At 36.8% G+C, this 13,478-nt stretch overlaps 1 protein-coding gene across 1 annotated transcript in view; it reads right to left on the reverse strand.

Annotated features, from left to right (window-relative positions):
• Window positions 1–555, reverse strand: part of LOC122395395 (multiple C2 and transmembrane domain-containing protein) — a 43,481-nt gene extending 42,926 nt beyond the window's left edge. Inside the window, exon 1 of the mRNA XM_043392928.1 lies at window positions 500–555. The gene's annotated coding sequence lies outside the window, so the exon portion shown is untranslated. The remainder of the gene's footprint in view (window positions 1–499) is intronic.
• Window positions 556–13,478: the final 12,923 nt, after the last annotated feature.

Here is a 13,478-nt window from a genome sequence, read left to right on the forward strand (position 1 = left end):
GTACAAACTTCGTATCTACTTTCCCCTGTAGAGCAAAAATTGATTTTTACATAAAACGTCGTGGTCCTTAGATTTGAATTTTTATTTGAAATATTCGTCCAAAACATCGTGATAAAAGCACACGATTTAACATGGTCCCCGTATTTCTGAAACTCGTGAATGATTCGCATGCAAAACGTATGTAGAATATATTTCATAAAATCGTGTAATGATAAAATTAATGCATCATTCACTGTAGAAAATATATTCCAATCAGGCAACGGCACTACATAAAACCAACCCTAAAGGACAATCCGAAGGACAACACATCGATCCAAAATCTACTACAGTACCTCGAAATGACTAAATTATACAAGTTCTAACAATGTATTCTCCGAGTCGCTAATAAATAAATGAAAAAAAATATTAATATATTAATAAGCATACGTGACAACATTCTGTATATATTTAATGTGTTTAGGTTGTAAATGGGTTGGATTCACAGTGTAGCGATATCTACTGTCTGCTTAAAATCGTCTTATTCTCCTTACGCTGCCGTGATCCTCTACTTGAAACACTCGGGCTGAAGAGCGCGTCGCGACTCGCGACTCGCAGCTAAAATAATATTCCGTTTTTATTTCGCCAAAGTTCCCGTCTGAGAACCTCGTTCGCCATACAATTCCATATTCCCAACGTTTTTGAATATTTTTCACAAACAAAGCGAATAATGCTTTCGATAGAATAGATTTACGTATTATTATATGCACGCCTCGGTGGTTAATTAGGCGAGAAATTATTCTACGTCGTAAAATGAAATTATTCCAGGCTGAGTATGAAACGATGTTTCCCTATCGCGATTTTTTATCGCAACGACTGTATTGCAGTAATGGCACGATAATATCCACGGTGGTTTTCGTTACGACTGTGACAAACAATTTTAACGGATTCGTGTTTACAAAACGTTAACGCGCACGCGTTTTCTGGAATTGCGTGACACGTACGAACCGTTCCACGACGCCAGCCATAATCTATGACCCGTAATTTTCCGTGACAATATATAATACGACGGAAATGTAGATTATTTCGTTTAATCCTGGAATATCATAGCGGATTACCGAGTTTCCACCCTCGGTTTTGTCATCGATTTATTTGCACTACCCATAAACCGTGTTTATGCCCTATAAAAGTAACATGGAACTTGTTTCGTTCTTATTTAATTATTTTATAGCATTACACCTTTTCGTATCGATTTTTAGTTTCCAAAAAACGGTCGAAACTAAACAGTCGTAAATATGAACTAACGTGGTTTGGAAACCGTCCAAAAATCAACCCCAAAGGGGGAATTTATGGTCGTCGAGGCTGAATTTTGAGAAAACGAGAACAGAATCGAGACTTATCGAAATGGTAATTATAATATTGGCAAGAGAATGAAAATAATAAAAATACTTTGGCTCGTTTCGTTTCGGTGTCGGTCGCAACGTTACCAACAGGCTATAGAAAGCGATCATAGCGCTCATTATGGTGAGAAATGAATCTTACTATGATCTAGAATCCGGACATCGATGAATTAATCATAGACGAGGTATACGAGTAAACCTTTCACCATAGACGAGGTATACAAGTAGACTTTTCACCTTATAGACTTTCGCGACCAAATCTTAGCTTGATATTTATGATGATCTATACAAAGCGGATCGCAGCCATTTTGCTAATTTTATTTAGAGTTTAATTAATAATTGCTAGATTGCGGATCTTTATGCAAATTCACATTTTTATTAATAAAATTAATGAAACGGAAGTTTCGCAGAGAGCTGTCTGAACCCCTAAATATAATAATTCGTATCTTACTTTAAGTATTTCTTATATTTTTGAGGATTAAAATTTCCTATAAATGCATAAACATCCGCAGTCTAATAATTGCATTATCCAGCTAAGAGTGATACGATTATTAATTAAAAGCTAAATAATATTAGCTAAACAATATAGAGCTTCTTCGCTAGATTAGTATCGATTTTCATTGAGTCATTAAAAATTCTAGAGTATTGTCAGAGACGAGTAGATCTTTCACCCAATGTATTTTTTCAGCCAATTTTTATGGGGTCTCGAAACCCCATTACCATTTCCGTGTCACTCGCAACGTTACCAACAGATTCGGAAATGAATTTTAATCCCCTCCATAGTCGACTATAAATGAAATTAAACTATAACGCTGTCAACAATGAGAGTTAAAAGTAAATGTGGCGAGAGTTACGATTTGATATGAACGATCGAAATATTGATTGTTTTGGATCCAACGAGGGGGCTAATATCTATGCTAAACTACGCGAACAAGATCGCAGCCATTAGCTCATATTATTTGCTATGTAATTAATTATTAAATGATTGTATTATGCAGTTACGAATTAGGCAATTAATTACATACTAAATAATAATGATTACCGGGTCTCACCACGTGGAGGTTGCTGCGAATGGAGACCCCCCCTAAACGAGTCCCAACCACCCTCCATTACTAACGACCTATATAACGAAGTATCAACAAAGAAACAACCAACGATTATGGTAATCACCCTAATAGCAAAGTTCTAGACACAAAGACGATCGAAAATGAATCGAACATTCTGACCAAAACGAGATTCACACACAATCGAACACACTGCAGTGCATACGTGACCAAAATACATGGAAATACATATATTGTTCGTTCTTCTTTCTTCTACTTATCCCACGATGATTACCTGAAACATAAACTGAGCAAACGCATAAGCATAAACTGGAGCAAAATACATGGAAGTATATAGATAAAAATATACCGAGCATTTAATTTTTCTAAGTGCAACCATAAGCTGCTATGTGATGCTGCAGGTTCCAAGTGTGTTTTTGGCTTTTTATTCATGTCGCAACGCTAATAAAAACAAACGCGATTCGCCGATATCGCCACACTAATACAAAACGCCTAAAATACAATCGCGATTCGTTCGTATCAATTGCAACGCGATTAATATTTCGCAACCCTAATGCAAACCGTGATCGATCCTTATTCGCGACTCTACTCTGAAATAAATCGCGAAAAATTCTCATTTTGTTCGCAAACTCTAAATGGAACTAGGAAACTAATTTGCAAAATTCTCTAGGCAAACAACGCGAGTATTCGTGTTTCGCAACGCTAACAGCAAACCGTGAACAGCTCTTATTCGCGACACTAACTGGTAAAGCAAACGCGTAAAATGATCGCAACTCTAAAGCTAATCTCCGTGATGTTAACACTTTACCGACCGATAACCTATTAATCGACTGTTTTACCGGCCAACGCTTACCGACAGATAGCCTATTAATCAACTGTTTTATCGGCCGACGTTTACCGACCGACAGCCGATTAATCAACCGCTATCGGTCGGTAAAGTGTTAAGATAATAGCAACGCGATCGTTCACGATTCGCAACGCTAATGCAAATCGCGATTTGCCACACACTGGACGTTGTGGTACAGGTGCAAATACCATCTGGAAGTCTACAAATACTACAACTACAGGCAAATACAGTGACAAAAGTAGTAACAGAGAATGACTCTCCATCCTCATCGTAAGATGAAGATGAAGAGCCATTTGTTGCAACCCATTCTTGCGACAGTTTGTCTGGGCCTCTTCGACTCATCGAGTCTCTTCTTTATTCGGCGGTCCTGCCACAACCTGGAACTTAATATTTAGGCTCGAGCACTCCGTGCAATACGAGATCCTCCAACAATTCAAGGAATTGTTATCGGAACACGTGTGGAGAAACTCGAGCGGGACGAGCGTTTCGAGGGGGCCTAATCGCGACCGCGAACACGAACGCGATGAAAGACTTTAAAGTCGCGGCGATTTCAAGAATGGAAAGTAACACCAAAACAAACGATGGAAACCGTTTGAATCGGCCAACTTTTCAACTCTTGAAATCGTGACTACAGATGCAGGACTGCCACGCGAAATTGTGCCTGCCCGAGTAAGTAATGTGGACAGTCCTGCTCTGACCCTACCTACTTAGATTTAGCACACATGCCAGAAAGTTACCTACCTACCTAACCCTGTATTTAAAAAATTGCAAAACTCATTCTCACAAACACACACTCCACGGTTCTCACGCATAATGTCCGGGCGCGACCTAAACTAGAGAGGACTCCCCGGGGTTCCTCCGACACCCGAACATTCCATACAACATTCACACTCTAATGTACATACGTACCAATCCCTGAAATCGACTGATAAAGGCTAGTGATCTTTGCGAATTTTTATTGTATGCACAGACAATTGTGTGTGAATTTTTTTCTCGAAAATGCGCAGGATTTCGGGGGTATGTCTATTCACCGAAAATATTTGTATTTGACCCCCGCAACAGAAAATAATTTTTCCAAAACGATTTGAAATTTTTTTTTACCGTCGAAAAATTTCACTTTCTCGATTTTTTTTCTAGAAAATGGGTACGATTTCGGGGGTATGTCTATTCACCAAAAATGATTGTAATTAACCCCCGCAACAGAAAATAATTTTTCCAAAACGATTTGAAATTTTTTTTTACCGTCGAAAAATTTCACTTTCTCGAATTTTTTTCTCGAAAATACGCAAGATTTCGGGGGTATGTCTATTTACCAAAAATGATTGCAATTAACCCCCGCAATCGAAAATAATTTTTTCAGACCGATTTGAAATTTTTTTTTACCATCGAAAAATTTCACTTTCTCGAATTTTTTTTTAGAAAGTGGGTAGGATTTCGGGGGTATGTGTAATGACCAAAAATGATTGTAATTGACCCCCGGAACCGAAAATAATTTTTCCAGAACGATTTGAAATTGTTGAATTTAATTGTTAATAACTTTTTAAGGAAGCCTCCATCAACAAATTGGTATTCTTGATTTTCGTCTTATTTTGCCCTCTAGGATTATAATATGTTATATATATTTTATATTATGATATATTGTGATATACACGATAGTACTGACTTAAGTAAATGATATATAAAATTTTGATGTTACCGTAATTGATAGGAAATTTACTTTGCAAATTGAAATTAATTTTTAAACGACGTACTTCCACAGCCTAACCACACACACACACACATGTGGAGAGTACGTCGCGCACGATACACTAGCGCAATGTCAGTCGCTGATTAAATATATTAGAAATTGTTATAAACTAAGTCGTCGTGCCCATTGCCTTCGCTCGTGCAAATAGCACCTGGGCATGTGCATGAACTTAGGCAACGAACACGGAAAGATTAGCCTGAAAATCCTGAACTAGAACCGGTAATTAATAAACAATATAACGGGCTAACAATTCATTGTTATTCCCTATTTTATTTTTCAGTTGCACTCGACATTTTGTTTCTGATAAATCAAGAGCAAAAGTTTTAGATTTGCATATTAAGAAAATTATTCCAATTAAAAATCAATTAAGGAAAAGGGCTTTAAAAATGATTTTATAATATAATAATTTACTTTGAAAATTTTTAACAAGCTATTTAAATAAACTAATTAAATTATTCAACCCTACGGCGACTCTGTCGTCAAAGCAAATTTTTTAAAACGTGAAATCAGTAAACAATAGATGTTGCTTTGACTCGAGAATCTACCGATCGCGAAATGTTTTCTTGTACATTAAATGAAACATAATATTTAATAAATAAAAAAAGATGAATTTTTTTAGATGAAATATTGCAATCAATATTTAATACTATAATAGTATTATAATTATATGAATTTAATTATAAGTAAAAATATTGCTATATTCGATTTACATTATAAACATTATTTACTTTGTTACTCTGTTATATTTTCAATCTAAATATTTATATTAAAAATAGTTTATCGTGTTAAAAAACTTGAAGTACAAGAAAACCCTAGCCTGAACTAAATAAACAAATAAAAGTTACTATTCACGGGTACTGAAAGCACCCGTGGTCACTGTATTTGTAAAAAGTACTAAGTATACAACCGGTCACCCGTGTTGATTCGGACCTTTCGTCCTACAACATGATTGGGGGACCAGAGGAACAAAAGTAACATGCAACTCACCAATGCTGTCCAGTAGAAGTCATCAAGTAAGTCATCCATCAGTCATTCATCAGTCAGCATGGTCCTGTTGCTTCCTAGAATGTAGGGATCAGGTCCACTGTAAAAAAACTGCAAGAAAACAATTATAATCTATTGTTAAAATTATAGAGATTTTTATAAATATTTTTACAAGTATAAATTCGTGCTTACATTGTTTGCTCGTGGAGCATCGCTTAATAGTCCTCTTCAGTGATGCACTGACTCTAATACCGGTAACGAGTTGAAATTTCAAATTGAAAAAATAATTAATTTCATTAAGAAATCAGGGAACAAATGACTAATCTCGCGATTCATAAAACAAGGAGAGCCACGATGCTCTGGAAACAATTTATTTGCGTGAGAAACACTGATTCTATTATCGCGTATCCCTAACGTATGAACGACTCGATTTACTTGGGGTCAGTTTGCCCTGAAAAAGATACTAATTGCTACTTCGCGAACAATGGACTCTATTGGCCGCATTGCGCGCGGCCACCAAAATTGCTGAAAGAAAAACTGAAAAGGGAAAACAGAAAAATATTCAATAAACATGTCTGTGCTTTCTTGTCGACGGAAATACTGTTATTTCTTGCCACTAGAAATCTGAAATTAATCAAAAACATTTTAATCCTTTCAATAAGTATAAATTTTAGCCATAAACTACGTTTTAATTTTTACAAACATTCTGATGCTTGCAAAAATCAAAATTCGTTGACAGTTGTACCTGAATGGTACAAAATGATTGCACAGTTTCTATATTTTATTAAACTTGCATAGAAAACTGTATGCAAATGCAATTGTGATTCATAATAGATTTCCAAAAAGTAAATGAATATTTGATACTCAGAAATATACAATCACAATCAAAATTTAATAAAATATAAAGACTCCGTTATTAATTGTTGGTAAAAAAAGATAAAAATATATTGATATGACTTTTCACTTACTACTGTATATTACACCAAACCTTATTACTCCATTCAAAGTTGTTGCGGTTTGAACCTCATGAATTTTTCCTTGGATTCGAATTCCACTCGAAGACTGTAACAGAAGTAAGTAATTGAACAATAATTTAACTCGAAATGGAAGTACGTTTCGAATTCGTTCGAAATCGACGAATGTTCAATATGACAGACTACGCGGGAAATCGATTCAGCTTTTTTCGCGATTCTCATCAAATTTGTAGTTTAAATATATTAATATTAAACGAAGGCACCGTTAGAGAGTGGTAGAAAGTAGTAGTATTTAAATGAGGAGTGATTAAATGTCGATAGATAAAATGTACGTATCTTATTATCTGCGAACTGCCGACACGTCTGATCCCGCCAATTTCTTCGTTACAAATGACGACAACGTCCCATTGGCAGCGCCATCTTGAACTAGGTGGTAGATGGGGGGAACGTCCAATGGTTACAACGAAAAATTAAACCTCGTATTTCGAATAATACTTTTGATATTTGCACTCGAGGTTGCCTCAGATAGAAATTACACCCATAAAACATTCAAAACCGAAATTTAACTACCGAATTATTTATTATTATCACACTTTTGTACCTTATTATCCGTGATCTGTCGAACACGTCTGATCCCGCCAATTTCTTCGTTACAACTGACGACAGCGTCCCATTGGCAGCGCCATCTTGAACTAGGTGGTAGGTGGGGGAACGTCCAATGGTTACGATGGCAAATTAAACCTCGTATCTGACTTCATAAATAATTTTACCGGTCGAAATACTTTATAATGTAAATTATAACATAAATGTTATGAGAATATTACCAATAGATTGTCGAGGTTCTTCCGATGAAAACAAGGCGAAACGCAATTGATGCTGATTCGAACCTTGCGTCCTATCACGTAGAATGACCTTCGACAAGTCTCGACAAGTTCGAACACGTATACTTTTTGTTGAAGCGTCCTCCCTGGAACTCCTGACCATCGTCTCTTATTACTGAAAGTACAAGGTTAATATCAGGAAACAGAAACGTTCTCAACGACTGTGAATATTTCTAGAGTAAAATACATGTCGGATAGTCCTTAAACGCAGAGTACGCTACGAAACTATACTTACAAGGCTGGTATTTTAATTCGTCAAAGACAAATTTCCATTGAATTGACTAGTTCATCGCGTACATTTATTACGTTAGACGCTTAACACAGACGAACTGAAATACGAACTTGATAGGATGCGATTGAAAGTCGGACACGCTACAGCCTGTCCCATCACACTAATTCAGCGAGTAGTTTCGCAACTGACCGCCATCCGTGAGAAGAGGACGCTAAAATCTACTCTCGATTTTTAGGTCGGTATGGCAGTCAGTTTAGGTCATAAGGTGTAAAGTCTACTCGTGCACCTCGTCTGTGTCAGTATTCGCAAGCCTGAATTACCAACAATGATAAAACCGTTGCAAGTCAGCGCACTCTGTGACGCCTGCGATGCAAGGTTACGTACTAGAGCTGGAGACTGTTTTGTCGGAAAGTTCCATAAAAATTTTAATGCAACCCTCCGTCACCGGCGTCACTGTCGAGGCCTCGGCCATAACGCTTGAAAAGAATTCGAGCAAAACCGTGCAACAATATTTCACACGTTGACGACTAAGTAGATTTGGAAACCGGCCATACGAACGCGTGGCGCGAGGCAAGGGCCAATTATGACATAATAAAGTACGATTGTCGTAATATTTAAACACGATACGATTAACCAACTACATAACATCGTTGCGTCGTATCGTTTAATCGTACCATGACATGTAATATCACATAGCAATACGACTTCGATTGATCCCTGAGTGTTTGAAATATTGCAACGTTTAAACTGAAGAGGGCGTTTCGTGAAATAAAGGTTTGCCATTTATGCCACAATAAGAAAACAAAATGCGAATTTCCATTGCAGCTCTTAACATTGTGCGATGTATCTTTGAAGGTTATATTTGTTACGAAATTCTAGAAAAATAACAAAATCACTTTCAGAACGTGGCTTGACGGTATTAATTGCAAAAGTGCAAGGGAACACGGCGAAATTATAAAATTGCAAAGCAATAATCTAGAAAATCAAACGATACAAAATTGTAATCTTCTCGAGCACTGTTCCTGCATTGTCGGTGATTAGGTTCGTCACCAATGGTGTATTTAAAAGAGTTCAATGGCCGATGGGAGAGGGGGTACATAAATTCGAAATTTTCAGGATTCAAGAATCCTATCCGTAGAAATTACAAAAATATAAATTACATAAATTGCTTGAAGCGATTAGGATTCAGACAATAGATCTGTTTTATCAATGGGAAAAGAAGGGGGGAGGAGGGGGGCACTGTTCGTCACCGTCTTCAGAAATACAAATTCTATAAAAAGTTTACCTTACTGTAAGTTATTCGAAATTGTTTAAATACAAATAAATAAAGAATATAATAAATTCTGAGGATGATGAGGAATCTAGTTACAAAAGACGTCAAATACACGAACAATGCACGACGAGACTAGAATTTTTTGCTATTCGAATACACAGCGAGCGCACAATCTATTATTTGTATTCATCGATTATTAAAACATAGCGTGTCTAGTGATTCTGGACAATGAATTGTTTAGCACCGAGAGACGTTTGAGCATGAAACTGTTTAGCAAAGCGTGGCTTGCATCCCCTTTGCATTTAATCCCTTCAATTACATAACAGAGGCGCGGCGACCGGAAGTGCTGCTTAAGAAGCGCTTGCCAGCTAAAGGGTGAAAGGTATACCTGTGAGGCCTTCAGGCTGAAATGTTTACACCAAGGCATCGCAGCGATGCGTTTATATTTTTTTTAACAATAAAACGTAACATGACGCACAATAATAAAATCGTAACGCACAGATTTAATTCTTTCTTCAGTGTATTGTGCCTTAAGACAAAGACAATTAACGATCTTAAATTACGATACAAATATATGTATATATATATATATATATATATTTCATCGAACTTCGCATCTTTTAAGTATCTATGTACTCGTGTCAAACATATACATATATACACGCATATAAATATAACATATAATATATACATTATATTTATATATTCCTGTACAGCCATTAAATTACACAGTTTATTCTCGCGCGAATTCAACAACAAGAAAACAGTCGATCCCGCGAAACGCAGAGCTAAACTTCGCGATCGTTTCACGATCACAAATCAACATAGTTTCTTGTTCTTTTCGTCGTGCAACGTACAAAATATATAATCAGCATACACGGTATGCAGAATCGGTTTTACGTGGAAATATAAAACTCATTGGCGATCTATTATTAAATAATTAAATAATAGCCTACTTTGCGAGATTATCGTCCGGGATAATCGAGTCTGGCGTATTAATAGAACTTCAGATCGATTGCCTCTACGCACCGTATCGGAAGTTCCCGTACACTACGATAAAAACTACAAAGAAACTCTCGTTTTTTTTTTTTTCGTCGCGTGCCCGTCTGTCGATATTCCTTCTCCGTTTCTCTTCCGGGTCAACGTGGATCTTCGACTCAGTGTTTCTCAAACCGTCTTCCCAGAATAATTTTTTCTTTTCCCAACTATGGAAACATTTTTATCATTTCTTTTTATTCAAATAAATATAATTTCTTTCTTTTTAGAGCTTACGAATCACCGGCAACGCCTCAGTTTGAGAAACACTGCTCTAACGGTACAGGAAAATTATTGCTTCGCCAATGGAACAAGACAGGACGTTCGAACTTAGAAGTTCCAAAGTGTTACAAACTACTCGATCGCTGGAGAGTGTGTGGAATTTTAATTTCGCAAGGAGGGAAGGGGTGCTAGAAAAATTGCTCCGCGACAATAACTTCGGCGCAACGAAATAAAATTTCTTTCGTCGTGAAGGCACTTCTCTCCGCCACATCCATCGTCCACGCATACGTTTAAACGACGCATCCGGATAAACAGCGACGAAAGATTAAACTAGAGCTTCCGCGTAAACGTCCAACGAAACGGCGCGCGGTAATATAAATTACAAAATTAAATAACACCGCGTCGGGTTGCGCTTAAACGGGGCTATCGGGGGTATAAAAAATTGTCTCGCGAGCGCCGTTCGAGTCGCTTGTATCGCGCCGCAAATTGCACATTAGCTCACAAAGAACGCTCGAGAGTATTATACACGTCCGCCTGGCCGGACAAATATTTCTCTGTACCGTTTCACCGCTCCCCTCTCTGTCTCCATCTTTAACCCCTTCGTGTCCACCATTCACATCGTTATTGCAATTTAAATTCTTCTACAGATTATTCTCCAATACTATTTCTACCTTTTAAAACATTAATTTTGAAATTATTTTCCAAATTCGATCATTTTTTCCCCCGGATACCGTGAACTTAAAAATAATAGAATTCGCGGTAGAAATAGTGTTCTACAGGGTGTTCGACCTGGGAAAAATTTTAATGGTGGATTATAGAGGCCAAAATAAGACGAAAATCAAGAATACCAATTTGTTGATGGAGGCTTCCTTAAAAAGTTATTAACAATTAAATTTAAATTTTCATAATCGTTCTGGAAAAATTATTTTCGGTTGCGGGGGTCGATTATAATCATTTTTGGTGAACACATATACCTCCGAAATCCTGTCCACTTTCGAGAAAAAAAATTAGATAGGTGTTGAAATTTTTGGGCGAAAATAAAATTTTTCAAATCGTTCTAAAAAAATTATTTTCGCTCGCGGGGGTCGATTAAAATCATTTTTTGTGAATAGACATACCCCCGAATTCCTACGCACTTTCGAGAAAAAAATTGGAATAGGTGCTGAGATTTTCGAAAAAATTAGAAACTTTATAATCGTTCTGGAAAAATTATTTTCGGTTGCGGGGGTCAATTACAATCATTTTTGGTGGATAGACATACCCCCGAATTCCTACGCACTTTCGAGAAAAAAATTAGAACAGGTGCTGAGATTTTCGAAAAAATTAGAAACTTTAAAATCGTTCTGGAAAAATTATTTTCGGTTGCGGGGGTCAATTACAATCATTTTTGGTCATGACACATATCCCCGAAATCTTACGCACTTTCGAGAAAAAAATTCGAGAAGGTGTGACATTTTTCGACGGAAAAAAAAAATTTCAAATCATTCTAAAAAAATTATTCTCGGTTGCGGGGGTCGATTACAATCATTTTTGGTGAATACGCATACCCCAAAAATCCTGCGCATTTTCGAGAAAAAAATTCCGTACTTGCGGAACTTTAAACTTTAATAACTTTTTAACAAAGCCCCCATCAAGAAATTGGTATTCTTAATTTTCGTCTTATTTTGGCCTCTAGAATCCCCCATTAAAATTTTTCCGAGGGTTGACCGAACACCTTATAGTTTGAAAAAATCTTTGACGTGTATGAATAAAGGAAGAAGGAAATGACGTTATGCATTTAGGCGCGTGGCACGAAGGAGTTAATAAATTCTCGACGGTTGAACAATATCGTTGTTATCGTGCACGAGGAGCACGAAGGTCCACCCGCGCGAACGGGTAGCCGCTTAAATCACGCACATTGTGTATCGCGTGGCTTCGTCGCCAAAATCGATACGACCACACGCAGCTTCGCGAAGTAAAGAGTGCCGGGCAATGAATTCGCAATTTCGCAGATCCCCCTCTTCGACGCTAAACAGAAGGCGTCGATCGAACGCCCGAGCAAAAACACTGTGCACGATACTCTTAACGAGTACAATATGTTTTTCAACCATACGTCCACATTCGTCGTTGTAATTTCACGTGTACGATCATTTACCGTCGCGTTCTTCGATGTCAGTCTCGATGAGAGCCAATTAAAATCGATATCGATGAGAAATAAAATGAACAAGCAATTGAACACGATCTGTAAAATCAATTCGGAGAAATTGCTCGGGGAAGATCGCAAATTGTAATCAGTTATATAATTTGCCCGTTATATTGAGAGAAAAATATTTCAGCATAGTCCATTTATTTAATAAACATTTTTGGCCTTCAATCAAGGCCTCCTTCGGTACAGAAATGTTGTTAATACCTAACAAATAGAGAACTATATGTATATAAATATAGCGAGAGCACACAATTATCTAATTGCGTGTTTTTAAATTTATATACACGTTTCTATTAATAATAAATAAAAAATACAACTAATAATAATAAAACTGCGTATTGTCCTAGATTTATATATACGTGTCTTTAGATATTAACATTTTTGTACAGAAAATTAATTGAATCGAAGACGTTCATTAAATAAATAAACTGCGCCTCCGTGCAGCACGGATGCTGTGATATCTGTGAAGATCACAAGGGATGGATAATTGCGAATTTCATGGCCGAACGCACAATCTACTCCATTTAACGTCAAACAGAACACATTTGCACGCGAGTATATTTTATTCAAACGTATTTCCTCTCGGGTAATTTTATTACAAGAAATTTGAAAATTTGAAAAGAGAAGTGTAGATAGAGAGAAAGCAACGGATAATAAG

The sequence above is a fragment of the Colletes gigas genome, unplaced genomic scaffold (assembly GCF_013123115.1).
Source record: "Colletes gigas isolate AHSC1104 unplaced genomic scaffold, ASM1312311v1 Colletes_gigas_Sc00005, whole genome shotgun sequence".
NCBI lineage: Eukaryota > Metazoa > Arthropoda > Insecta > Hymenoptera > Colletidae > Colletes > Colletes gigas.